The sequence below is a fragment of the Nycticebus coucang genome, chromosome 4, assembly GCF_027406575.1.
Source record: "Nycticebus coucang isolate mNycCou1 chromosome 4, mNycCou1.pri, whole genome shotgun sequence".
Lineage (NCBI taxonomy): Eukaryota > Metazoa > Chordata > Mammalia > Primates > Lorisidae > Nycticebus > Nycticebus coucang.
This window is the reverse complement of record NC_069783.1, coordinates 40510325-40536648: the sequence shown is the minus strand read 5'-3', so window position 1 is coordinate 40536648 and position 26324 is coordinate 40510325. Positions and strand designations below refer to the sequence as shown.

At 41.9% G+C, this 26324-nt stretch overlaps 1 protein-coding gene across 6 annotated transcripts in view; it reads right to left on the bottom strand.

Moving 5' to 3' along the window:
• Positions 1 to 26324, bottom strand: part of EML4 (EMAP like 4) — a 259337-nt gene that overhangs the window by 213708 nt on the left and 19305 nt on the right. For 2 of the 6 annotated variants that reach the window (XM_053587443.1, XM_053587447.1), the window contains 2 exons: positions 2072 to 2165; positions 216 to 536 (listed from right to left, as the gene is read on the bottom strand). The exons of 3 other annotated variants lie outside the window; for them this stretch is intronic. The gene's annotated coding sequence lies outside the window, so the exon portion shown is untranslated. The remainder of the gene's footprint in view (positions 1 to 215; positions 537 to 2071; positions 2166 to 26324) is intronic. One more of the 6 variants, XM_053587444.1, reaches the window with a different exon arrangement.

Below are 26324 nucleotides of genomic sequence, written 5' to 3'. Positions count from 1 at the left end.
CTGCTGTAGTCAAGAAGGAAATATTCCTGTGGTTTTTCTGTGGAGGAAGAACATAATAAATCTTTCTGTTGTTGAAGGAACACCTTTCAGTGGTGTAGTTTTGAGAGGGATATATTATTCTTAAAGTGTATGTGCTCGAAAGTTTGTTAGCATCAGGCTGGGGGGAGCTTCACATAGCTCCTGGAGGGCAGGAACAAAGTGTAGGAACAGGGTACCTGGTTATGAGCCAGTAGTCACAAGCTCTGTAGCAGTCACAGAGGATGGAGATTTAAGAAATACACATTCCTATTAGAATAGTTAGGTTTGGGGGATGTTGGCTCTGGAAAGCTCATTTGTATCTCCCTGTGGACTTCCTCCTGTGAAGCTTCTCCTCCGAATATTTCCTTCTTGACTGCATTTTGTAATTAGTGGCCTCTTTGATCAGTTGCGTGTGGTAGAAGATCTTGTTCTCAATGAGGTCATTCATTCTGCACAAACGTATTGAATCTTTGCCATATGCCGGATACTGTTCTAGGTGCAGGGGATGCAGCAGTAACCTAAACAACAAATAATAAATACGGATCAGGTTGTGAAAAGGGGACAGAGACAAATATGGCAGAGAAAAAGGGCTCAAGAGTGAGCATGCCCTCTGATGGAGGGTCGGGGAAGGCCCTCCAATAATGGGATACTTGTGCGGAAACCTGAAAGAAGCACAGTGGGTGGAGGGGCGAGTCAAGCAGACACCCCAAGGGTGTTCTAGGTGGAGGGAACAGCCACCAACAGCTCATCTTTAGTGAACGCCCTCTTGTTAGGCATGGCTGTCACCCACACAACTCTGGGCACCTCCTTTGTATAACATGTCCCTGTCCCCAGCATAATCTTGCAGGAAGTGATGAGAACCTGGGAGAGGGCAGTAACAGGAAGACCCAAGAGGTGGTTAAGGGAAAATCAATAGCACGTCATGACTGTCTTATGTCAGCTGACTTGGGTTTGGCATCTAGGAGTCTTGGGAAAAGGCCCAGCTACAGGTAGCAGCCCAAAGGCTATGTGACTCAGGATGGGTTTATCAGTCTATCCTTGAGGCAAAGGCTCCCTCCAAACTATATTTATGACTTCTCTCAATAAGCCAACCCAATACAGCTATTCTGGCTAAATCCCCTGAGCTTTGATATATACATTACGTGCAGAGATCACAAAGGAGGAGTACACAGCAAACAGATACACTGAGATTACATTTGTGTGAAGCAACAATTCCCCTCTGCTCCATATGTATACAAGTCTGATTAGTAGAAATGTAAATTGGATATTTCAAAACTTTTGTTGAGTGACGTCTATTTTTAAGGCACTACCTTTTCAAGAAGCCATGAGATTCTATCTGGACAGCTTCAAGTGATAAGTATAAGGTCATTTTTTTTTTTTTAAAGGTGGTTTTCAGATGAGGAAGAAATGTTCTTATAATACCCCAAGTATCCAGGGGGCATGGAGCAAAGTCAGGCTCTGACATGTCTCTTATTCTAAACTCTGAAGGCTTCTGGCCCACAGCCTTTCCACAGCTTATCCTGAGTTGGCCAAGCACTTTTCCTCCTGAGTAAAATGTAAATAGCAATGTTCTTAGGGCCAAGGCATTTCTTTCTTCCTCCTGGACAATTTGTGAATTTCCAAGGTATTTCTCTGGTGAGCTGAGATTTCATGAAGTATATAGTATAAAAATTCTTACTATAGTGCCTTGCATTAATACTAAATGCTACGTAGATACCCTGTTTTCCCCAAAATAAGACAGTGTCTTATTTTAAGGTGTGCTCCCAAAGATGCGCTAGGTCTTATTTTCAGGGGATGTCTCATCTTTCCTGTAAGTAGGTCTTATTTTCGGAGGATGTCTTATTTTCAAGGAAACAGGGTACTGACAGATAATAAAGACAAGTGCCTACAAAAGTTATATTTAAAAAGTCCTCATTAGTTAGAGATGCATGCCTAAGTGTATGAGCAAAATGGCACTGTGTTTGGTACTTGCTTTAAAAAATTCTTACAGAAAAAAATAGTGTACATAGTAGTGGGGTATGGGGGGGCAATAGAGGAGGAATAAGATTGGCACCTGTAGAGATGATCCAAGCTGGGCAGTGGGCACATGGGAATTCTTTATTCCTTGTCTCTCACTTTGTGTTTTTTGAAATTTTTCATAATAAAATCTTACAGAGAGAGAGAGAGAAAAAAAAAGTTGTCAGCGTCTGATCCATTCTTTTGCCTCTTGATTCTCTTGTTACATAATGAAGCAGGGATTCTAATGTGGGAAATTGATTATGGGAGTTCTTGCAGTATGACTTCAGCAAAGAGAAGAGTTTGATGGATCATTTCTGGAGAGTGGAACAGTCAGGGTTTCCAGGAAAAGTGCTGTTGAAATGACTAACGAAGATTCCCTGCTCAGTGATGATGCAGCTCACGGGGCCTTTGACAAACCTTCTGGGAAATCATGGAAGTGGACAGTGTCACCTATGCACCTCAACTGACTTGGGCAATGTAGGAAAAGCCCCCATAACGCCCTGCAGTCCCTGGAGGACATTAGTGCTGGGATTGTGCAGCGTGTGTAGCTTAGTCCTGTATCCTGGCTTTCTGGATATGGTATTTTCAGAGGCCCGAGCTCACTGCCTTCCAGCAGGGACACCACTGAGGGAGGTGTGTGCGGAGCGCCCAGGCAGCATGCAGCTAGCCTCCGGCATTGTCACTGAGCCCAGCAAGGAGGACTGGAATGCAATATGGGAAGTTGTCTCTTCTCTGCCCCCGGCTCTGGGCCTATAGGGTGGGGTGGAAATTGGCTTCTGGGTGACCACACCCAGCTCCCTAGCCACTCTGTCCAGAGACTTTACATCCTCAACAGCTGCTGTCTGTGTTTGGCTTTTAATTCAGCCTTGACCCAGCTCCCAGAGACCAGTTTACTGGAGACAACTGTGACACTGGCGTTCCAGTCATATCTGACCTGAGTCCCCTCCCCATGGGGCCTTCTGTCTTCATTTTGTTTCTAAGACAAAATTTATCTCAGAAAGTGGATCTTTGGTTTACTCTATGATATTGTTCTATAATTTCTTAAGACTTATTCCAAAAACTCATCACTTAAGGTGTGGGAAGAATTGGCTAATTCTTTTTAATGGGCTGCAGTAGAATAAAGAATAAGATAGCCAGCCTGAGCAAGAGTGAGACCCCTGTCTCTACCAAAAATAGAAAAACAAAAACTAGCTGGGGGTCATGGTAGGTGCCCGTAGTCCCAGCTATTTAGAAGGCTGATGCAAGAGAATTGCTTGAGCCCAAGAATTTGAGGTTGCTGTGAGCTATGATGCTATGACACTCTGCTCAGGGTGATGGAGGGAGACTTTGTCTCAAAAAAAAGTACATGTAGGGCGGCGCCTGTGGCTCAGTGAGTAGGGTGCCAGCCCCATATGCCGAGGGTGGCGGGTTCAAACCCAGCCCCGGCCAAATTGCAACAAAAAAATAGCCGGGCGTTGTGGTGGGCGCCTGTAGTCCCAGCTGCTCGGGAGGCTGAGGCAAGAGAATCGCGTAAGCCCAAGAGTTAGAGGTTGCTGTGAGCTGTGTGATGCCACGGCACTCTACCTGAGGGTGGTATGTGAGACTCTGTCTCTACAAAAAAAAAAAAAAAAAAAAAAAAAGTACATGTATTTATCTTGTATAGCCTGAACCACTCTGGGGTATGAGAATGGACAATTAGTGATGCTTTAGGGAGTTCCTTGGCTCTTCTATGCTGTCATTTATGTTATAAATCGAGATGTGATAGGGGTTATGAATTTCTGTGGTACTGCTTTTTTAAGGGCTCATCATCTCTTAAAATTATTAAAACACTTGGACATGGTAACAGTTCTCCTGGAAATTTCTTCTAAGGATGTAATTCAAAAGAAGAGGAGGAGAAATCTTTATATATACTAGATGTTTATAGCAGAATCACTTATAACAGTGAAAACTAGAAACAATTTAATGCACAGCAGCAGGGGAAATGGTTAAACAAATTACGGCATATCCATGGAAATCCACAAAGCCATGGAAATGCACAAAAAGACAATTAGATAGACCATGCAAAGGGAAGAAAAAGTGTTTATTAACTTTTTAAACAAAAAGTAGAACACAAAAATTATATGAGCATGATAATTATGTAAAATACTTCCATATCTGAATGAAGACTAGAAAAAAAATGTAGGAGAAGAGAAAGTGGTTGTGGTAAGTGGAAGAAATATGAGTGAATGTTTTCGTCTTAAATACTTTTGTATTGTAGACTTGTTTTAGTTATAAATAATTGACTGTTTGTTTAAAAAAAATACTCAAGCCTTAACTTGTTGTGGTTGTTTTTTACTTTGGGCAGTAACGAGAAAACATTCCAAGCATAGAGGAAGTCACATTAGCAACTATGAAGTCTTGAGGTCAAAATGTGAGTTATCAGAAATGGAGAAAGTCAGGTGAAGAGGTCTGAACATAACATATAGAAAATAGGCCAAAGAAGGTAGTTTTGGGGGGTAGGATTTACATTTAATATTTATGGAAAGGAACAAACTTAAATGGATTCATTAGTGTATATTGAGGCCTGAGGATATGTGTAAAAAAAACCCCCCAAAACAAAAAATTAAACAAAGCAGAAAGAGAGCTCACAAGGGCTCAAGTGCACCAAGAGGCACCTCATTACCTTTTCTTCTGGGAATGTACATTTCTCTAAAACAGCAGCAGTCCATTTTTTTTTTTTTTTTCAATTGATTCTCTCCCCAGAGGCAGCTAAGCAAGTCACCTGGAGGAATGATTCAAATCATTCCTGACTTTTACAAATTAATCCTAACACAAGTTAATCAATCTTAGCTTACCAGTGCTTGGAATCACTCAAACAAAACAGCATTTATACACAGGAGATGCATCCATCCTCACGCTGTTCTTCTCTTATAATCTTGTTCTAAACTTGCTCTAAATCTGGTCTCTGGCTGCCAATGTTGCACTTTAATGGAGTGAAGCGGTCTGACAGTTTGTGGCCTGAGAAGATTCTTGGAGAAGTGCCTATGTATCAGGGTTAATTACATCCTGAATTTAAACTTAGGTTGTGGTTGGGCCATAAAAAGGCAGATTGATGACTACTACGTAGTCAGATGAACCCAGATACTTTCAAGAAGAAAAAGAAAAAAATCCCTAGAATCATCTCAGGGTACAGAGAATGCGGTAAGTCCAGTGAAAATTATAAGGTTTGGGTTAGATGGAGCTCGTATGCATAACCCAAAACACTATGTTGGGGGACAGGAGAGAAATAAAGACAGAATTCCAATCAATAAACATACTTCACAGAACAAAATATAAGTACCTGTGATACACTAAAAAAAGTACTAAACTTTGAGTGAGGAAACCTGGGTTTAACCCAGTTACATTCTCTAATCAGCTGTGTTATCTTAGATAAGCGTGCAAGATTCAGTTTCATTTTTTGTAAAATGGGAGTGAATAATGCCTACCTCAAAGACAGATGTGAAGACAATGAGTTCAAAATAATATAGCACAGTTTCTGGCATCTAGCAGATCTTTTTATTTTCTGTATCTGTCGAATTCATAATATGGAATGCATAAGGCAGTGATTCTCAAACCCATTGAAATCACGCAGGTGAGTTAAAAAAAGATCATGCCCTCAATAATGTCTGAATTAATTGGAATGATGTGTGGCCTTGGTATTGGAATGTTTAGAAATGGAAAGGAGAAATAAAGAGATGCATAATTATGACTAGAAATTTTTAATACCCTTCTCTCAATAATTGATAGAGCAAGTAGACAAAAAATGTAAGGATATAGAAGACTTGAATAACTCCATCAAGTCCATTTGACTTAATTGACATTTTGGACATGCACTCAAGATCAGAGTATATATTCTTTTCTTTTTTTTTTTGGTAGAGACAGAGTCTCACCTTATCGCCCTCGGTAGAGTGCCGTGGCGTCACACAGCTCACAGCAACCTCTAACTCTTGGGCTTATGCGATTCTCTTGCCTCAGCCTCCCGAGCAGCTGAGACTACAGGCGCCCGCCACAACGCCTGGCTATTTTTTTGTTGCAGTTTGGCCAGGGCTGGGTTTGAACCCGCCACCCTCGGCATATGGGGCCGGCGCCCTACCCGCTGAGCCACAGGCACCGCCCAGAGTATATATTCTTTTCAAGTGCACATAAAAATTTTTCCGAATTTACTATATTGTAGACCGTAAATTAAATCTTGAGAAATTTTAAAAGATTCAAATTGGACAAAGTTTGTTCTTAGACCACAGTGGAATTAAACTAGATATTAATAATAAGAATGTATCTAAGAAATAGCCAATTATTAGGAAAAAATTTTGTACACTTCCAAATGATTTTTGAAACTAAATGAAAATAAAATATATATTAAATATACAAGGTCTCACAATTAAGTTCATGAATTTGTCACCGTGCTCTTATGTTGGCAGCACCATACAAACAACTCAGTAAGGTTTCATAACCTTGGTATAACAGTGTCTCAGAGTTGTGTTTGTGTCAACATGTGGCAGTGTCTTTTTTTTTTTTGGAGTTTTTGGCCGGGGCTAGGTTTGAACCTGCCACCTCTGGCATATGGGGCCAGCACCCTACTCCTTTGAGCCATAGGCACCTCCTCAGTGTCTTTTTTTTTTTTTTTTGAGACAGAGTCTCACTTTGTTGCCCTCAGTAGAGTGCTGTGGCATCATAGCTTACAGCAACCTCAAACTCTTGGGCTTAAGCAATTCTCTTGCCTCAAGGCCCAGCTATTCTTTTAGAGACAGGGTCTTGGTCTTGCTCTTGCTCAGGCTGGTCTCCAACTCGTGAGCTCAGCCGCCTCAGCCTCCCAAATGCCGGGATTATAGGCGTGAGCCACCGTGCCCAGCATATGTAGCAGTGTCTTGCTGAATGGCATTCATTTTGTTGTATGTTTTAGTAAGCCATTGAGAGAATGTCAAAGCTTGAATTAGAGCAAGAAAGAAACATTACATTTTTTATTAAACTTGGCAAGAATGGAAATGAAATCAGAGACATGTTAGTCCAAGTTTATGGAGATAATGCCATGAACAAAATAGCAGTGTATAAATGGATGCTTTCTGAGACGACAGAAAGCATCACTGATGAAGGGAGGTCAGGGCAGCCAGTAATGGGGAGAACTTATGAAAACACTGTTAAAAAATCATCAAATTGTGTATCAAAGTCGTCAACTGACTGTGAGAAGCATAGCAGAGCAGGTAAACATTGATAGAGGAACAGTTAACTAACTGAAAATCTTAGCCAACAACTCATGGCTTTTGCATCATGACAATGCGTCAGCTTACACAGCATTGTCTGTGAGGAAGTTTTTAGCCAGAAACAAATAACCATATTGAAATATTCTTCCTACTCACCTGCTCTGTCCCCCAGTGACTTTTTTCTTTATCTGAAGATAAAAGAAATATTGAAAGGAAGACATTTTGATGACATTCAGGACATCAAGCATAATGTGATGACATCTCTAGTGGCCATTCCAGAAAAAGAGTTCCAAAATTGTTTTGAAGAGTGAGACTAGGCACTGGCATTGGTGCATAGCTTCCCATGGGGAGTACTTCGAAGGTGATTGTAATGATGATATTTAACAATGAGATATGCAGCACTTTTGAGGTGACTTCATGAACTTAATTGTCAGGGCTTGTATATCGTAATTTGTGAGTTCAGCTATATTATATTTACAGAGAAATTTATAACACTAAATATTTGTATTAGAAAATAAGACTGATCTTTTTCTTTTTTGAGACAGGGTCTCACTATGTCACCCTCTGTAGAGTGCCATAGTGTCACAGCTCACAGAAACCTCAAACTCTTAAGCTTAAGTGATTCTCTTGCCTCAGCTTCCCAAGTAGCTGGATCTACAGGCGCCCACCACAATGCCTGGTTATTTTTTTGTTGTAGTTGATATTGTCATTTGGCAGGCCTAGGCCAGGTTTGTACCTGCCAGCCCCAGTGTATGTGGCTGGCACCCTAGCTGCTAAGCTACAGGCACCAAGCCAGAAAATAAGAATGATTTTAAACCAATGACCTTAGATTCCATATTCAGCAAGTAGAAAAAGAGCAAATTAAATCTAAACTAAGCAGAAGTATGTAAATCATAAATATCAGAGAAGAAATTGATGAAACAGAAAAAAATCCATGAAGCTAAAATCTAGTTCTTTGAGATGACCAGGAAAATTGATAGATTTCTAGCCAGACTGACAAGAGGGAGAAGACTAACATTACCAATGTCAGGAATGAGAGAGGCAATATCACTACAGATTTTACACATTTTGAAAGAATAAGGAAATATTAAAAACAATTTTATGCCTATAAATTTTACCTACTTAGAAGAAATGGAAAAGTTCTTTCATAGACACAAATTGCTAAAGCTTATTTGAGAATAGATAACCTGAATAGCTCTGTCTTAATTAAAGAAATTGAATTAATGGTTAAAAATCTTCCCATTAAGAAAATTTCAGTCCTAGATTATGAGTTCTATTAAATATTTAAGACAGAAATAATACTGACTTCAAACACAAACATTACAAGTAAATTGAAGAGAAGGAAACTTATTCTGAGACCAGCATTACTGGTACCAATAATACTAGTATTACTCCAATACCAAACCCAGACAAAGACATAGTAAGAAAAGAAAACTCAAGACCAGTATCTCTCATGAGTATACATACAAAAATTCTTAAGTGAATTTTAGCCAATGGACTCTAACAAAGTATAAAAAAGATAATATATCATAACTATATCCCAGGAATACAAGATGAATTTGAAATTTTAAAGTCAACTACCGTAATTCATCATACTAACAGATAAAAGGCCAGGTGCAGTCGCTCATACCTATAATTCCAGGACTTTTTTTTTTTTTTTTTTGGCCGGGGCTGGGTTTGAACCTGCCACCTCCAGCATATGGGGCCAGCGCCCTACTCCTTTGAGCCACACGTGCCACCCAATTCCAGGACTTTTGAGAGGCTAAAGCTGGAGGATTGCTTGAAGCCAGGAGTTTGAGACCAGTCTGGGCAACACAGTGAGACAACACATCTCTAACAACAAACAAATGGATGAATGAACTAACAGAAAAGATAAATTTAGGCTCAGCGCCTATAGCTCAGTGGCTAGGATGCCAGCCACATACACCGGAACTGGCGGGTTCAAACCCAGCCCAGGCCTGTCAAACAACTATGACAAATACAACCAAAAAATAGCCGGGTGTTGTGTTGGGGGCGTGTAGTCCCAGCTACTTGGGAAGCTGAGGCAAGAGAATCGCTTGGGCCCAAGAGTTTGTGGTTGCTGTGAGCTATGAAGCCACAGCACTCTATCGAGGGAGACAGTGCGATTCTGTCTCCAAAAAAAAAGGGCGGCGCCTGTGGCTCAAAGGAGTAGGGCACTGGCCCCATATACCAGAGGTGGTGGGTTCAAACCCAGCCCCAGCCAAAAAAAAAGATAAATTTAGCGAGACATGATGGCACACACCTGTAGCTCCAGCAGCTCAGGAGGCTGAGGTGAGAAGATTGTTTACATCAGAGTTTGAGGATGTGATGACTTAAGACCACACCACTGTACTCCAACCTAGGTGACAGAGCAAGACCCTATCTCTAAAAACAAAACAAAGCACAAACAAAAAACCGAAAGAAAAACCATATGAATATCTCAATAGATACACAGAAAGGATTTGACAGAATACAAAATTCATTTCTGATTTTTTGAAAAAAGTAACTCTGAAAAGTAGGGAACTTCTTCACTTTGAGAAATGGCATCCATGAAAACCCAAAAGCTAACGTCATGCTTAATGGGAAAGACTGAATATTTTTCCACTAAGACCACCTAAAAAAAAAACCGGGTTGTCTACTGTTACCACTATTTTTTTTTTTTTTTTTTTTTGTAGAGACAGAGTCTCACTTTATAGCCCTCGGTAGAGTGTCATGGCATCACACAGCTCACAGCAACCTCCAACTCCTGGGCTTCAGCGATTCTCCTGCCTCAGCCTCCCGAGTAGCTGGGACTACAGGCGCCCGCCACAACGCCCGGCTCTTTTTTGGTTGCAGTTCAGCCGGGGCTGGGTTTGAACCCGCCACCCTCGGCACATGGGGCTGGTGCCCTACCAACTGAGCCACAGGCGCCGCCCTACTGTTACCACTTTTATTCAACATTTTACTGCTTTTAGCCAGTGTAATAAGGCAAGAAAAAAATATTAAATAAATAAAAATTGGACAAGAGGAAGTAAAACTGTCTTTATTCTCAGATACCACCATTGTCTACATAAAAAAAATTTATGAAATCTATAAAGAAGCTATATAATTAAGTGAGTTTAGTGAGGCAGCAGGATAAAAGATCAATATAAAAAAATCAACTGTCGGGCGGCGCCTGTGGCTCAGTGAGTAGGGCGCCGGCCCCATATATCGAGGGTGGCGGGTTCAAACCCAGCCCTGGCCAAACTGCAACAAAAAAATAGCCAGATGTTGTGGTGGGCGCCTGTAGTCCCAGCTGCTCGGGAGGCTGAGGCAAGAGAATCGCGTAAGCCCAAGAGCTGGAGGTTGCTGTGAGCTGTGACGCCACGGCCCTCTACCCAAGGGTGGTACAGTGAGACTCTGTCTCCACAAAAAAAAAAAAAAAAATCAACTGTCAGGTGGCACCTGTGGCTCAGTGAGTAGGGCGCTGGCCCCATATACTGAGGGTGGCAGGTTCAAACCTGGCCCCAGCCAAACTGCAACAAAAAAATAGGCCAGTGTTGAGTTGGGCTCTTGTAGTCCCAGCTACTTGGGAGGCTGAGACAAGAGAATCACCTAAACCCAAGAACTGGAGGTTACTGTGAGCTGTGACACCGCAGCACTCTACTGAGGGCGACAAAGTGAGACTCTGTCTCTAAAAAAAAAAAAAAATTAACTTTCTAAATAGCTTCAACAAATAGAAACTAAAATCATATAAATAATAGCAATTACAATAGTATAAAAATAAATGTGGAAACAGCCTAAATGCCCACCAGCCCAGCAATGGATTAACAAGCTGTGGTATATGTATACCATGGAATACTATTCAGCCATTAAAAAAAATGGAGACTTTACATCCTTCGTATTAACCTGGATGGACGTGGAAGACATTATTCTTAGTAAAGCATCACAAGAATGGAGAAGCATGAATCCTATGTACTCAATTTTGATATGAGGACAATTAATGACAATTATGATTATGGGGGGAGGGAAAGCAGAAAGAGGGACGGAGGGAGGGGGGTGGGGCCTTGGTGTGTGTCACACATGCAAGACATGATTGCAAGAGGGACTTTACCTAACAATTGCAATCAGTGTAACCTGGCTTATTGTACCCTCAATGAATCCCCAACAATAAAAAAAAAATAAATAAATAAAATATTTAGAGATAATCCTCACAAAAGAAATGCAAGGCCTGAACACTGAATAAACATTGCTGAGAGGAATGAAAGAAGATTCTGTGTTCTTGGGTTGCAAGACTCAATGCCTATTATTATTAAGATGTCAGTTTTCTAGGGTGATTGGAGGGAGGAGAGAGGGCAATTGCCAGGAACTCACCTAATATGCACAATGTGAGGGTGTTCAGCATGACCTTGAGTGAAGGGCTCAACTACAACTTGAACCTTACCTTAGAATTGAAAATGATGTAAGCTAAAAATTTATACTCTCATATGAATTTGAAAAAAATGTCAGTTTTTCTCAAATAGATCTTTTTCTATTGATCTATAGATTCTATGGAATCCTAATCAAAATTAGGCTGTTTTCCCCCAGAAAATTGACCAACTTATTTTAAAATTCAAGCTTATTCTATAATTCATATTTTTCTTAGAAAAAAATAAAATTGGCTTTTAAAGCTATAGTAATCAAGATACAATGTGGTATTAGTATAAAGATTCATCAGTGAAACAGAATTCAGAATCTAGAATAGACCTACAAGTATATGGTCAATTGACTTTCCACAAAAGGGCAAAGGCAATTCAGTAAATAAAGTTCAATCTTGTCAACAAATGGTATTGAAGCTATTGGATAGTCATAGAAAAAAACCTAAATAGTCCCCAAACTTGCATTATATATAAAAATTAACTCAAAATGTACCATAGACTTAAATATAAAACCGAAAAGTATAAAACTTTTATTTATTTTTTTGTCACCTTCAGTAGAATGCCGTGGCGTCACAACTCACAGCAACCTCAAATTCTTGGGCTCAAGCAATTCTCAGTCTCCCAAGAAGCTGGGACTACAGGCGCCTGCCACAACACCTAGTTATTTTTAGGGACAAGGTCTTGCTTTGGCTCAGTCTGGTTGCCAACTTTGTGATCTCAGGCAATACACCCGCCTCAGCCTCCTAGAGTGCTAGGATTACAGGCGTGATTACCATGCCCAGCCTAGTATAAAACTTTTAGAAGAAAATAGGAAAAAAATCTTTATGACCTTGGATTAGGGAAAGATTTTCAGATACAACACCAAAAGTACCATCTATAAAAGAAAATTACTAAATTGGACTTCATCGGATTGAACACTTCTGCTCTTTTTTTTAAGACAGAGTCTCAAGCTGTCGCCCTGGGTAGAGTGCCGTGGCATCACAGCCCACAGCAACCTCAAACTCCTGGACTTAAGTGATTATCTTGCCTCGACCTCCCAGGTAGCTGGGACTACAGATGCCAGCCACAATGCCCGGCTATTTTCTTTTTGGTATAGTTGTCATTGTTGCCTTAGCTGGCCTGGGTTGGGTTCAAACCCGCCAGCCTCGGTGTATGGTGTATATAGCTGGCGCCCTACCCAATGAGCCATGGGAGCTGCCAGAACTTCTGCTCTTTGAAAGACATTGCTAATAGAATAGAAAGATTGGGAGAAAGTATTTACCAGTCATATACTTGTTTCAAAAAAAAAAAAAACCATAAAGAAATCTTAAAACTCAACAATTAAGAAAACAAAGCAAAACAAAATCCTGCTTAAAATATAAGCAAAAGGCTTGAAAGACTCTTCACTAAGATATAAAGATAGCAAATATGCACATAAAAAGATTTTTCAACATTAGTATTCAGAGAAATTTTTATTTATTTTTAATTTTTAAAAAACTAACCATTTGTATGCCTGCATATATGTGTTTATGTTTCTTTTCCTTGTTTGTTTTTTTTTTTTTTTAGAGACAGAGTCTCACTTTGTTGCCCTCAGTAGAGTGCTGTGGCACCACAGCTCACAGCAACCTCTAGTTCCTGGGCTTAGGTGATTCTTCTGCCTCAGCCTCCTGAGTAGCTGGGACCACAGGCGCCCACCACAACGCCCGGCTATTTTTTGTTGCTGTTTGGCCTGGGCCAGGTTTGAAACTGCCACCCTCGGCATATGGGACTGGCACCCTACTCACTGAGCCACAGGCGCTGCCTGAGAAATTTTAATTAATACCACAGTAAGTATACCATTTCTAATCTATTAGAATGGCTAAAAAAAAAAAAAAATACTAGGTGGCACCTGTGGCTCAAAGGGGTAGGGCACCGGCTCCATATGCTGGAGGTGGTGGGTTCAAACCCAGCCTCAGCCAAAAACTGCAAAAAAAAAAAAATCTGGGAGTATTAACTGCAAGGAAGGATGTGGAGCAACTAGAACTCTTGTACATTTCTGGTGGGCAAGCAAAATGGTGCAACCATTTTGGATAACGTTTTTGGTAGATTCCTTTCAAGTTAAGCATACACTTATCATACCCATTTTTAGGTATTTATCTCAAGAAATGAAAACTTACATGCTAATATCTCTACATCAGTGTTTATAGCTGTGTTACTCATTATTGCCCCAAATGAGAAACAACCCAAATGTTGTTCATTTGTTAACAGTTAGACAAAAATGTGGTACATCCATACAATGGAATACTACTCAGCAATAAAAAGGACACACTATTATTATATACAACAACATGGGTGACTCAGAACCATTACACTGAGTCAAAGAAGCCAGGCCAAAAGAAAAAAAAAGTATATACCATATGTTTCCATTTAGATAAACTTCCAGAAAATGCAAACTAATCTATAGTGACAAAAAGCAAATTAGTGGTTGCAGGATGAAGAGAGGGACTACAAAGGGGCATATGGAAATTTGAGGTTGATTGGCTTGATTGTAGCAATAGTTTCATGAGTATATAATGTATATCAAAACTCATCCACTTGTACACACAAATGCTGTATGTTTGTTTATTGTATATCAGTTATACTCCAAGAAATACATTTTTAAAAAAACGTTATCTAGGTGATTCTAATGTGCAGCTAAATTTGACGGCCCCCGGAATGCACATATGTAAATATTTCTAAGTCCTTCAGCTTTTGGCTTCCAGGTCAAGCTGCCATTAAACCACAGAGAGTTTTCTATTGTTCAGATTCCAGTCTTATTACAAATACAAAATTTACCCAACAATTACAGAATGACCACACAAATTATCAGATGATTTCATTTTAGGAGTTCCAGAGCCTTCATTTTAAGCTGCAGGGAAGCACTAAATAAAAATTAGTAATCTGAAAAGAAATACAGCAAGAGACTCAAGCCTATAAGCTTCCAAGACTATAAATCATTCAGTGTGGAGACGATTTTGGATCTGATAATTTAGTGAAATTACTCCGCCATTCCTCATAGACTCAGCTTCTGTACTACCCTTATTTTATTAGAGGTTATTATTTGAACCTGCTCCATTTTCTGCTTTTCTTGACTTTGACCTAATCTGCAGGGCTTCCAAAAATACATACTTGAATATGTTGAAGAAATTACTAACTTTGTTAAGTTATGCAAGACTTCCTTAAACAAGTATATTTCCCCTTTCCTCTCGGTGACTCAGACAGGACACTCTATAAAGTACTGAAAATTGGCTAAATGAGACTGGTCTGTCCATTGTGTCCAGTTTTGCTCAGAGGCAGGAGAATGATGTAGAGTGGCATATTTAACCTTGAAGGGGCATAAGAATCACCTGGGGATCCTGTAAAGGTGCAGCTTTTGAGTCAGTAAGAATAGGGAAGACCCAAGTTTCTGCATTTCTAACTAGTGATGCTACTCCCAGTGATGCTAGTGCTGCTAGTTAGGTCTCAAGGCAAATGACCTTTCAAAGTTCTTTCATCCCTGGGGTACTGTGAAACAGTAATGACCTTCATGGGCAAGGGGTCATTCAAGTAAAAAGAAGGAACACTGGCTCGGCGCCTGTAGCTCAAGTGGCTGGGGTGCCAGCCACATACACCAGAGCTGGAGGATTCGAATCCAGCCTGGGCCCACCAAACAACAATGACAACTATAACCAAAAAGTAGCCAGGCATTGTGGCAGGTGCCTATAGTCCCAGCTATCTGGGAGGCTGAGGCAAGAGATTTGCTTAAGTCCAAGAGTTTGAGGTTGCTGTGAGCTGTGATGCCATAGCACTCTATTCATGGTGACAGCTTGAGACTGTCTCAAAAAAAAAAAGAAGGAACACTGTGTTCGCACTGCCTTTGATTACACTCTCCAAGTCATGAATCCCTGGCCTTATATAAATGTTCATACATCTGATAAGGGGAAGAATTCACTTGCTGTGAAGAGCTCAAAATGCTCTTGGTTAGATTTTTCTGACATTTTCCTGGAAAGAATTTGCAATAGATAGGATGGTTTTGTAGGTTATATTTAGTTAATTCAATGTAAAACACTTTATTACCGCTGCATCCAGCCACCTCTTGTGTATGCTTATTTTATTTTCAAAAGATATATAATATTGAGGTTTGAAACTCTAATGTTAGCATACTTAGCTGATATTTTCAGTTCAGATGACAAATGGACTGATTTCTTTCCCAGATAGGGAGAGGATTATATTCCATGTCCTGAATTTTCCTCTTTTTGAGGCAGAGATAGTGCTGGTAACAGCAACAGTTGTTTCTAATGATTTAGAGTTATAGTAAAATCTGTTGGAACGAATTGCAGGACAGTATTGAGGCATGGCCATGAATCTTCCTGGCGAAACTGGCTGCAGTCATTGGGTGGGTCTTATTCACCCACTACTTACTTCTAACTCTGCTTTATAAATCAAACCTACATGATCTTTTTCCAAATCACATTATTGATATTGCTGGAAAGGATTAGAATAGTTTTGCCTAAAACTGACGCATTTAAATGAACACATTTCAAATATATATATTTGTAATTTAAACAAAGCATCCTTGATGTACTTAAAACAGGCCAGTCTATATTTTCATCAACATTCTTATTTTGGGTAATTTTCCATCTCAGTTTACCTTGCTATTTAAATTAGTTCCATCATGATTTTCAATGAAAATAACTGAGAAAAAGCCATCCACAAAGGCTGAAAGTAAATCCATATTCATAGCTCTATATTTCTAGTCCAGGAGTCCTTATTAAGTGATTACAGGAGCAATTTTCTGTCTTTCAAGTCCATTTCTGCAGAAGAATTTGAATCACCACTGGAATGAATGTGGTAAGGAGAGTAGTTCTGTCAACAAATGTGACAGGAGGGAGGGAGAGCAAACTCTGGGCTGTCTGGACTATGGTTTTGGATCCGGTTTAGGATTTTTGTTGTTGCCAGAAAACTCAAAAGTTCAAAGAGAGTATAAAAGCATATTGATTAACTCTGGACTGGTCAAAGACTAGATTTATATCTGAATTTAACTAATGTTTTACACATGGTCTCCTTTGTGTTAAAAAAATTTTGTACCCCTGGTTATTTAAAGACGAGGGCCAGCTGAAAGCAATTCCTCTTCTTGTCTTTTCTCCTCCAAATCACGGCCATTTAATAGTTAGGTAGATATTAAATCTCTAGGAACAAAGACGAGTGTGGCTGGCCCAAATGACCCATGATCCCTAAGTCCCTGTTGGCGCCAGAAGAGCTTCATGGCTTGTTTTTCTCCCCCAAATTCCTACTCCAGGCCACATTTGCAGGGATATCTGGAGAACCAAGTTGAACACTTGCCCATATGCCAATTCACCTTCCTTTTGTCCAGTTTATCAAAGATATTTGGATCCGCTAATGCAAATTGCCCCACCAGTTAATTTATATTAGAAATTAGGGGGGTGGCGCCTGTGGCTCAGTGAATAGGGTGCCAGCCCCATATACTGAGGGTGGCAGATTCAAACCCGGCCCCGGCCAAACTGCAACAAAAAAATAGCTGGGCGTTGTGGCGAGCGCCTGTAGTCCCACTGACTTGGGAGGCTGAGGCAAGAGAATCACCTAAGCCCAGCAGTTGGAAGTTTCTGTGAGCTGTGACGCCATAGCACTCTACCCAGGGCGATAAAGTGAGACTCTGTTTCTACCCTCCCCCCCCAAAAAAAATTTGGTTACTAACATTATTTAGTGCATTGTGCCAAGCACTTTTGCACACATTATCTTATTTAATCCTCATGATAACCATATTACAGGCAAGAAACTTAAGGCTCTGGCAAATAACTTGTAACTTGCGCAAGTCTGTAAGGCCAGGATCCAAAATACAGGCAATTTTAGCTTTGGAGCCTGCATTCTTAACTACTACAGTATCCTGTTTCCCTTGTCCATAAATTCTTTCAGGACTGGGGAATTAAAGGAGTTTGGGAAAGAAACAAACTACTGTGTGTGTACGTGGGCAGATGCAGGTGCAGAGTTTTGGGAGAATGAGGAGGAACAAAATGGGGCAACCATGAGTGAAAGGAAGAGATGTTAGTCTGTGTATGAACCATATTTACCCCCTTTGACGTTTTCTCATGAGCCTGATCATCTATCTTATCTGATTTAAACTACATTTTCCTACAGGAGAGGTATTACTTTTACTGTGGTTTTGCTTACTCTGAACCACACAGGGCTCCCTGTTGTACTTGGGTTGCACAAATGTGAATGCCTTCCTTGTGAATGAACCTATCTATTCTATGGAGAAAATGATACATGGGCTTATCCTACTTCAGTACCTATCGGCTGCTTTCTGGGCTTTGGGTCACCTCCATAGATATACTTATATTCCTTACTTTGAAAAGCACAGCTGAGCATGCCCCCATCTTGGCAAAAGGCACTGCAATGTGGCTTATGTCCCTTTTGTGAATTTGGGCCTTGTCATTCTGTATACAAGGTCAGACAATTAAGTTTGTGAACCCTTCCAAGAAAAAAATGCTACATACCTCAGTGATGAATATCACTATGGTCACCTTTGAAGCACTCCTCTTGGCCATCCAAGAGGACTGTAGTGATGTTTGGCAATGAGGTATGTAGCACTTTTCTAGGAAGAGTTCACAAACTTAATTGTCAGACCTTATAGTCTAGAGGGATCTGCTGGAACTTTTCCCAGAAGCCCTGTGGAAACTAAGAGATGGTTGCTTAGGTATGTTGTGAAGTGAATCCAGGAGACCACAAGGCTCTGGTATTCTATTTTTTTCTTGGGACAGGTAAGGCCTCCTGGCCAGACATAAGACTCCTAATGGGCCTTTAGTCCCTGGGGCAGCAACATGGGCCTAGCCTGACATTTTTTGGTCTCTAACAAAAATGTCTGGAGGCCTTTAGAAGCTTCCTTTCATGCTGAGTGCAGAGGCTCCTTGCATAACATTGGTATCCTCGGAGATAGAATATGTTGGCAGTCAGCCTCAAGGCTGCAATCCCTTGGGAAAGGAAAGCATGGCCTCCAGAAGACTTCTGTAATGGTGCCATGGTGGGGCCAGGCAAGCCAGAGCTGTTAATCTATCTGCTCTAGTGACTGCAGGACTCTGATGAAATGGACCCAGAGTCTGCTCAAAATACTTAGTATGTGTATCGTCTACTTGAGAAGACACTTGGGGGAACAGGAGGAGAGAGAGGCTTTCTTTTCAAAGAACTCACACATGAGCTCCTGTCCTTTAGCCTTTGCTCTCTCTAGTGCCTCTTTGTTGAACTGTGTAATTAGCTCACTTTGACCTGGGAGAGCAGCTAAAAAGCAATCAAATTGTTTGTGATAGGAATTGGGTAGCCAGTTTCATTGGCCTGGGTTTTTATTACCATTTATGTGGTAAATAAAGTCATTCTATTATCTACCATACGGGAGATTCCATATCTCCCTTTCTCTCTCTCTGGTAATTATAAGTGCACAGCTAAGTAATTTGCTTCGACTTGACCTGACTTTGCTCATGAATCATGCATTTATAGTTGGCTCAAGTTGCTCATTCTAGTTCCATTCTCCCCTTTGCTTTTGCCCCAGCCATTTCTGATGGCCAAAGAATCTCTGTGTGTCTAGATTCTTTTCACTTATTCAGAAAAATGTTTATTATCTCCCTATAAGTGCCAGGGACTGTTATGGCCATTTGGGATATGTTTGTCAACAAAATCGACAAAAATTCCTGCAGGGAGAGGTAAGATAGACAATCAGCAATACACATAACAAATACATAAATTACATAGCATGGCAGATTTAAGTTCCATAGGGACACAAAAGAACAAGATTGTGCAGGGTAAGGGTGATCAGAAGTGTCAGGGTATAAAGGAAAGGGCAAGTGGTCTGGGTGGCCTCACTGGGAAGGTGAAACTGGAATATTGCAGGAATGAAAAAGTTCATCATGTAGATGTCTGGGGCAAGTGTGCTCAAGTTGAAGGTATAGCTATAGCAAAGACCCCAATGTGGGAACATATCCTGGGTTATCTGAGGAACAGCCAGGAAGCTGCAATGAGTGAGGAAGAGTTTCAGAGAGGAAGGTAGAGAGGTGAGTGATAGGTGAGGAGTCCAGATAATGGAAGATCTTGTAATGACTTTGGTTTTTACAGAAAGACATGGTAGTTTTTAAAGAGTCACCCCAAGAGAAATGGGGAGAGGGGATACTGAAAGGTTTTGATTAGAGAGATAACATAATCTAAGTTGCATTTATTTAAAAGGGATCGCTGTGGCTGCTAGGTTGAAGGATAGAAGCAGGGGAAACTGATGGGAGCTGTAGTGATAATCTAGGAGAGAGGTGATGATGGCTTTAACTACTTGGCAGCAATAAAGGAGGCAAAGGTACCTGGATTCTGGATATATTTTGAAGTTAGTATTAATTACTGCCAAATCTGACGTGTATGTGAGAGGACAGCAAGAGTCAAGGATGACTTTAAATTTTTGGCTTGAGCACCCAGAAGAATGAATGGGGTTGCCGTCGGTTGTGACAGCAGAGTGATGGTACTGAAAACCATGTATTTGAGTGAGACCCTCAGAAGAGGTAGGAAAGGACGAGTAGAGGACTGAGTTCCCAGCCCTGGACACCTCAACATTCAGGGGTCAGGGGAAAGAGCAGGAACCAGGAAAAAAGAGAAAGAAGGCTCCGAGCGGTGAGATAGGAGGGAAAACCAAAAGAGCGAGATGTCTTGAGGTTTAACAACGGTGAAAAAACTGTATCAAGAAGGAGGAAGTAGGTGATTTATACATGTCCCAGATGCTATTAATCGGTAAGATGAGAACTGAGAGTTGATCTTTGGATTTAGTGACATGGAAGTCATGGTAACTTTGGCAAGAACAACCCTGTGGAGTAATGGATATATAAGCCTGATCTGGGGTTGGTTTAAGGGAGAAGAGGAGGAGAGTCGGATGCTGCAACATAAATGAGTCTTTTTAGGAGTTTGTTTTAAAGAGGAGCAAACAAATGAAGCAGAGGCTGCCAAGGAAGCAGAGTTATTAAAAGGCTTTGTTGTTTTTTAAGATGTGAGAAATAATAGCATGCTTGTGTGCTGATGGAAATGAGCCCGTAGAAAGAGACCAATTGGTGTAGGAGAGAAAGGGAAGGATTGCTGAATGTCCTTGGGTAGGTGAGAGGAACTGGACTGAGCGCCCAAGTGGAGGAATCTGCTTTGAAGGGTGGATAATAAATGGACAAATTATGAAGATGTGACTGCTGGTCCTGGGATAAATGTCATTTGTGGGAATCTGTAGTATTCTCTTCTGGTTGTTTTTACTTTCCCAGTGAAAAAAGAATCCAGTTACGAGCTGAGAATGAGAGCGGGAAGGAAGTATTAAGGGTTTGAGAAGATAGAAGATGGTACGAAAACTGTCATCTAGCAGCAAAGGAGAGTGAACAGGGAACTGTGCTGTTAGTCAGCAGGAAGGGCTCAATTGAGTTTTGTCATCATGAGTTTAAAGTGAGATCAAGCAGTGCGGTTGTGTGTTGTTCCTATGTTCAACTGAAGATGTGGGGGTGTGGAGTGGGCAGAGAGTTGGATTTGACTAAGTCTACATCAGGCCAGGTAAGTATGGCAAAGAAAAAGGGAAGTAAAGATTTGAGGGTGTGTGGAAAGGGCAATGATTATAGCGGCTGAATCATAACATTACACTGGGGCAGGAGGGGTGCAGGAACTTCACAGCAGTGGGCAGCCGTGGAGGGTGGTTGTTCTGGTGGGTAAAATGATTGTTGGGATGAAGAGGTAAACTAGGTAAACTGGAAAGATAGGTCAGAGAGTAGGATTTGTGAAACTGAGCTAACAGGGAGTTTGCAGTTGTAGGTAATCACAACTGGAGTGGAGTAGAGAGAAGAGCACTGGAAGACAGGAGATCAAGGTGCTGAGAGGCTGGAAGGGCCAATGATGTGGATATTTCAATCACTAAGAGTTAACAACACATCATGGGGAGAGAAACAGTGAACCAGGACCTAAATAATTGAAAGATGACCCTTGAGGGTCAGAAGAAGACAGTAGTGATTTATATAATCTGATGATATGAAATTCAATGTGGGGTACTAGGGTTTACAGAACACTTTCAGAAGCATCTGAACACCATGAGGAGCAAGAAGGACACCTCTCTCCTTACCTCTAGACCTAGAGATAGGGTTGTGGGAGGAGAAAAGCCACTGCTTGAGGAGGCAGTGGAAAAAGCAACCAGCTCAGGGGGAAGCCAGGTGACACCGAGGATAAAGGGTAAAGGAGATTTGAGCAGCAGAGGGCACAGAGGAAGAGTTTCAGGAGCTGGGGAGTTTGGGAGAATAGGGAACATACAGAGCCTTGTGGGGCTTAGTGGGCTAGAGGTGAGGTGAACTGGGAGCCGGGAACCTCTCAGGACTGACATTGAAAAGGGCAAGGTGGGCGGCGCCTGTGGCTCAGTCGGTAAGGCGCCAGCCCCATATACCGAGGGTGGCGGGTTCAAACTCGGCCCCAGCTGAACTGCAACCAAAAAATAGCCGGGCGTTGTGGCAGGCGCCTGTAGTCCCAGCTACTCGGGAGGCTGAGGCAAGAGAATCGCTTAAGCCCAGGAGTTGGAGGTTGCTGTGAGCTGTGTGATGCCACGGCACTCTACCGAGGGCCATAAAGTGAGACTCTGTCTGTACAAAAAAAAAAAAGAAAAGAAAAGGGCAAGGTGAGGTGAATTCCTTTGGATGCAAGGCAGATGATGGCAGTAGGCTATGAGGGCTGGGGTTCAGAGGAATTTCAGGGACTCCTTCCCACTGAATGGTGAAGGGGAAGGTCAGGGTAGGGGCCCTGAATAGAGTGAACCTTTGACCCAGCTTGGCAACTCCTCTCATTCTTCAGTATTCACCTTTATCAACAGCAGTACCCTGGAGTGTGACAATTCTGACTCTGGCATCCTATCCACTGGCTTTAAAAGAGATTTTTTCTCTTTCTGATTACTGAATTTCCTGTTTCTCTAAAAGCCCTAAAAGTACTTCATCACACATACCCCCCTCTCTGCCCTTGGGCACACGTCCGGGGCTCTGTTGACACACTTATCACATGGGCTACTACCAAAAAAGGTCTGAGTTCAAATATGCGGAGCTGAAACTCTCCCAGATCAGCCTTTGGGGGAGGTTGATGCAGTCCCAAGGTCTATCAGATAGGTCCTCCAAAGGCCTTCTCATCTATTCCCACATCTCCATATAAAAATTTCCCTCACTGTGCTCCGCTCTTTCTGCAAAACAAACTGCTTTGGCGGGAAGAGCCTCCAAATTCAGGGAAGACGATTTTCACTCATGTGGTCTGTGTTTCAGAGAACACAGCTGCTCAACATCTTGGTGAATGAGATCTTGCTTCCATTCCTGGCTGCCCAGACCCAAGTTAATCACTTGGGCCTCTTCTTCATTCAGATTCTCTTCTGGTCTTAGCTCTGCCCTGGTCAAAGCCAGACCCATTCTTTTGGGCTCACTCATAGCCTGAGTAAGCAGTCGTCTAATTACCTCCAGGTTTTGCCTCTGTCTAGTACCCAAGGCACTTCCAGAAGAGGTGCAGGGAAAGGGGCCCAGGATGCTAAGAAAAGCTTAGTGTTTTTTGAATTCAGTGAGAGGATGAGTTCTTGGGAAACAGGAGCTGTTTCTGTCATATGCTCTAGTTTCACACAGCTGTTTGAATACCAATTTCTTATCTTGTGATTTTTCTGGAACCCTAGAAATCTCTGCTGTGTTCTGGCATGGTCTGGCTATTTGTCTGAGGGAGCCATGCTTTCTCTCCTTAACTTGCCTCAATTATTATAATTTCCCTCAACCAGCTCTCAGGAAAAGATCCTTACACTGAGATGTGACTAGTCAGATTCACTAGTTACCTCCTTAGAGAATATCTGCATTTTGGTGAGAGAGATGTGGAGAGCCAAGCAGCAGGGTGGGAGGAAGAGAAAGAATGGGGCTATGGAGGACTGCAGAATATGTGTCAGTGTGGCCAGATCTTTACATTTAGGGGAAGAAGCTAAAAAAAATTCAGATATTTGGACACAATCTTCTGACTTTGAATTTTTGAAAATTAATCCAACTTGAAAAAACAAAACAAAACAAAACCGCTAGGAGAGACAGATGAAAAGTATCTTGGGTCCCTTTGGCTCTAGGTGAGATCAGTGACCTGTATAAATTTAAGCACACATCTGGTTCTGTGTTAAGCACAGTGGTTATTTTATGGTTGATTTTTAGCAAAAATATCATGTGGGCTGCCTTGTGCCCCGGAAATCACACCAGAAGAGCTGGTCTGAGGCTAACTCTGGCCTTGGTGACTTGTATCCTGTCCATTTGCAATCCTGTTCCTATGGACAGTTTCTTCCTCTATATATTGGGTAGGTTGCCTGGGTCCCTTAGGACAATGATAAACCATCAAGTTCAGTGAGAATGAAATCACTCAGGTCTGCTAAAGGCAGGGGAGTGTAACAAGAAAGTCTTCCTCACTGTGAAAGACAGCTAAAGATTGCAGTGGTATCATTCCATCTCTGACCCCCAGTATAACACATGACCTGTGGAATCAGATGCCTGCGTTCAAACCTCTCCTCTAGTACTTGGTTGTTCTTGGGTAAGTTACTAGCTTCTCTGACCTCAGTTTCCTAAGGGAAATTGAGGGAAATTATAATCCTTCTAAGTAGGATTCAGCGAGACAGAACTTGCAAGGTGCTTCCTAACCAGTGTCTAAAATATAAGCTCCCACATTGGGAAAAGAATGTAACTTCATTTTTACAAGACTTATCCACTATATTTCAAATAGTGTTGGGCTCAGAAAATGATAGCCTGAAAATATGGTGCTTTGGCATGCTAAATACTTTGAACTAAAGATTAGAAGGGCTCAGAAGCAGCCTCAGAAGCAAAGTCTCTCTCTGATCTTTTCTTGCCTTCCAGTCTCTGATCCCTCTTTCTTCTCCAAAGTGAGTCATACAAACCAGAATTCCTCTTCCTCAAGGCAGACCATGAAAACTAGAACCCTTCAGGGTGGCACCTGTGGCTCAAAGGAGTAGGGCGCTGGCCCCATATACAGAAGGTGGCAGGTTCAAACCCAGCCCCAGCCAAAATCTGAAAATAAAAACAAACTAAAAAAAAAAAACTAGAACCACCCCCACCCCCCACCCCAAGCAATCCATAAAACCTAGAAATAGTATTCCCCCCCACCTTTCTGTGTAAGTGCTGGCTAGAAAGAAATTCTCTGACCTACCTTGTCCAATAGGTCATTAGACACTCATTCCAGAGGAGTCTTGCACCATACCTGGGAGGAAGGAATGCTACACAGAAAGGCCAGGAAGAATCTGAACAGACGGGCCATGCTGGGTTTTCCCCCTCAGTCTATTATCAGATCATACCATTTTTGACCACATTTCTACCCTTAGGTCTGTTTTTCATCAAACCTAAGCCTAAAAATAGACAGTTTTCCCTGGATCTTTGAGTATTCACTTCTGAAGGCTCCCAATTCACAGAAAATGTTGATTCAATAAATTTGCTATACTTTTCTCTTATTAATCAGTCTTTTGTTATAGGTGTGACTTTTATGATGGCCGATGAAAGGTATCACACATTTTCTACCCCTACAATAGGGATCTATTTATTTAAAGTTTAATTTCACAGCCATGTTTGAATTCTGGGGGTTCCGATCTGTTTCTTTCATCAACTTCAAACCTGCCTGGCTCCTTCTACCCTTCCCCCAAGCCATCAGGCCTCTGAATAACCTGGGGAAAGTTTTTATGTTAGTTCTTTAGCTCCAAGTGGTGGGGACTCCTTAACCTTTTTTCTCAGTGGACTCTCTCACTGCCCAACATGCTCCTCTTCAGTGAACTGGAGCCCACTGAGTAGCAGGCCCAGGAGACTGGGCTTCCTAAGTGCCACTGAGTTCCTGGGGGCAAGCCTTCTGGGAAAGCACCTGTCTTTTCTGGTGGAGCTACATCCCCTCTTTGCATGTATGTTTAGCTTCTTCCTGTTCCCCTCTTTTAGGTCTACATTGTCTTCAGCCTGTTCTTTAATCAAACAAAAAGTGCTATTAAAACTTAAGAATCTGGCTCGGTGCCTGTGGCTCAAGCGGCTAAGGCGCCAGCCACATACACCTGAGCTGTCAGGTTAGAATCCAGACAGGCCTGCCAAACAACAATGACGGCTGGAACCAAAAAATAGCACCGCGTTGTGGCAGTGCCTGTAGTCCCAGCTACTTGGAAGGCAGAGGTGGGAGAATCCCTTGAGCCCAGGAGTTGTTGGAGGTTGCTGTGAGCTGTGAGGCCATAGCGCTCTACATAGGGCAACAGCTTGAGGCTCTGTCTCAAAACAAAAACAAACAAACAAAAAACCCCAAAACAAAAAAAAACAAAACAAAAAACAACAACTTAAGAATCTCATTTTAAATTGTAAAAATCTTATTTAGGTTGTTGCCTTCCAACCAAAAGCAGCATCCTTCATACATCTGGAAGGAGGAGTCGCCATTTCTTGAACATGGCCAATGTGGGGTCACTGGAAAAAGTCTACTAAAATTATGGGGGAGTGGGGAGGAGGGAGTTAGGGAGACTGATCCAGAGGAGAGGGCTGGGCAGTCAGGGGCTCAGGAGAGGAAGCCAGGCCTGTGATACACAGTCCGGGGAGATGCCCCGTAGTGCTGCGGGGCCGGCCGCAAGTGCTGGGCTCAGTGGTGGGTGGAGAGGGGCTGCCTGGCTGCCAGCTCAGCCTCCGGACTGGACGAGGATATTTATAGCACCAGGTGGAGACAGGTTTCTGGACCTGTCTCCACCTGGATT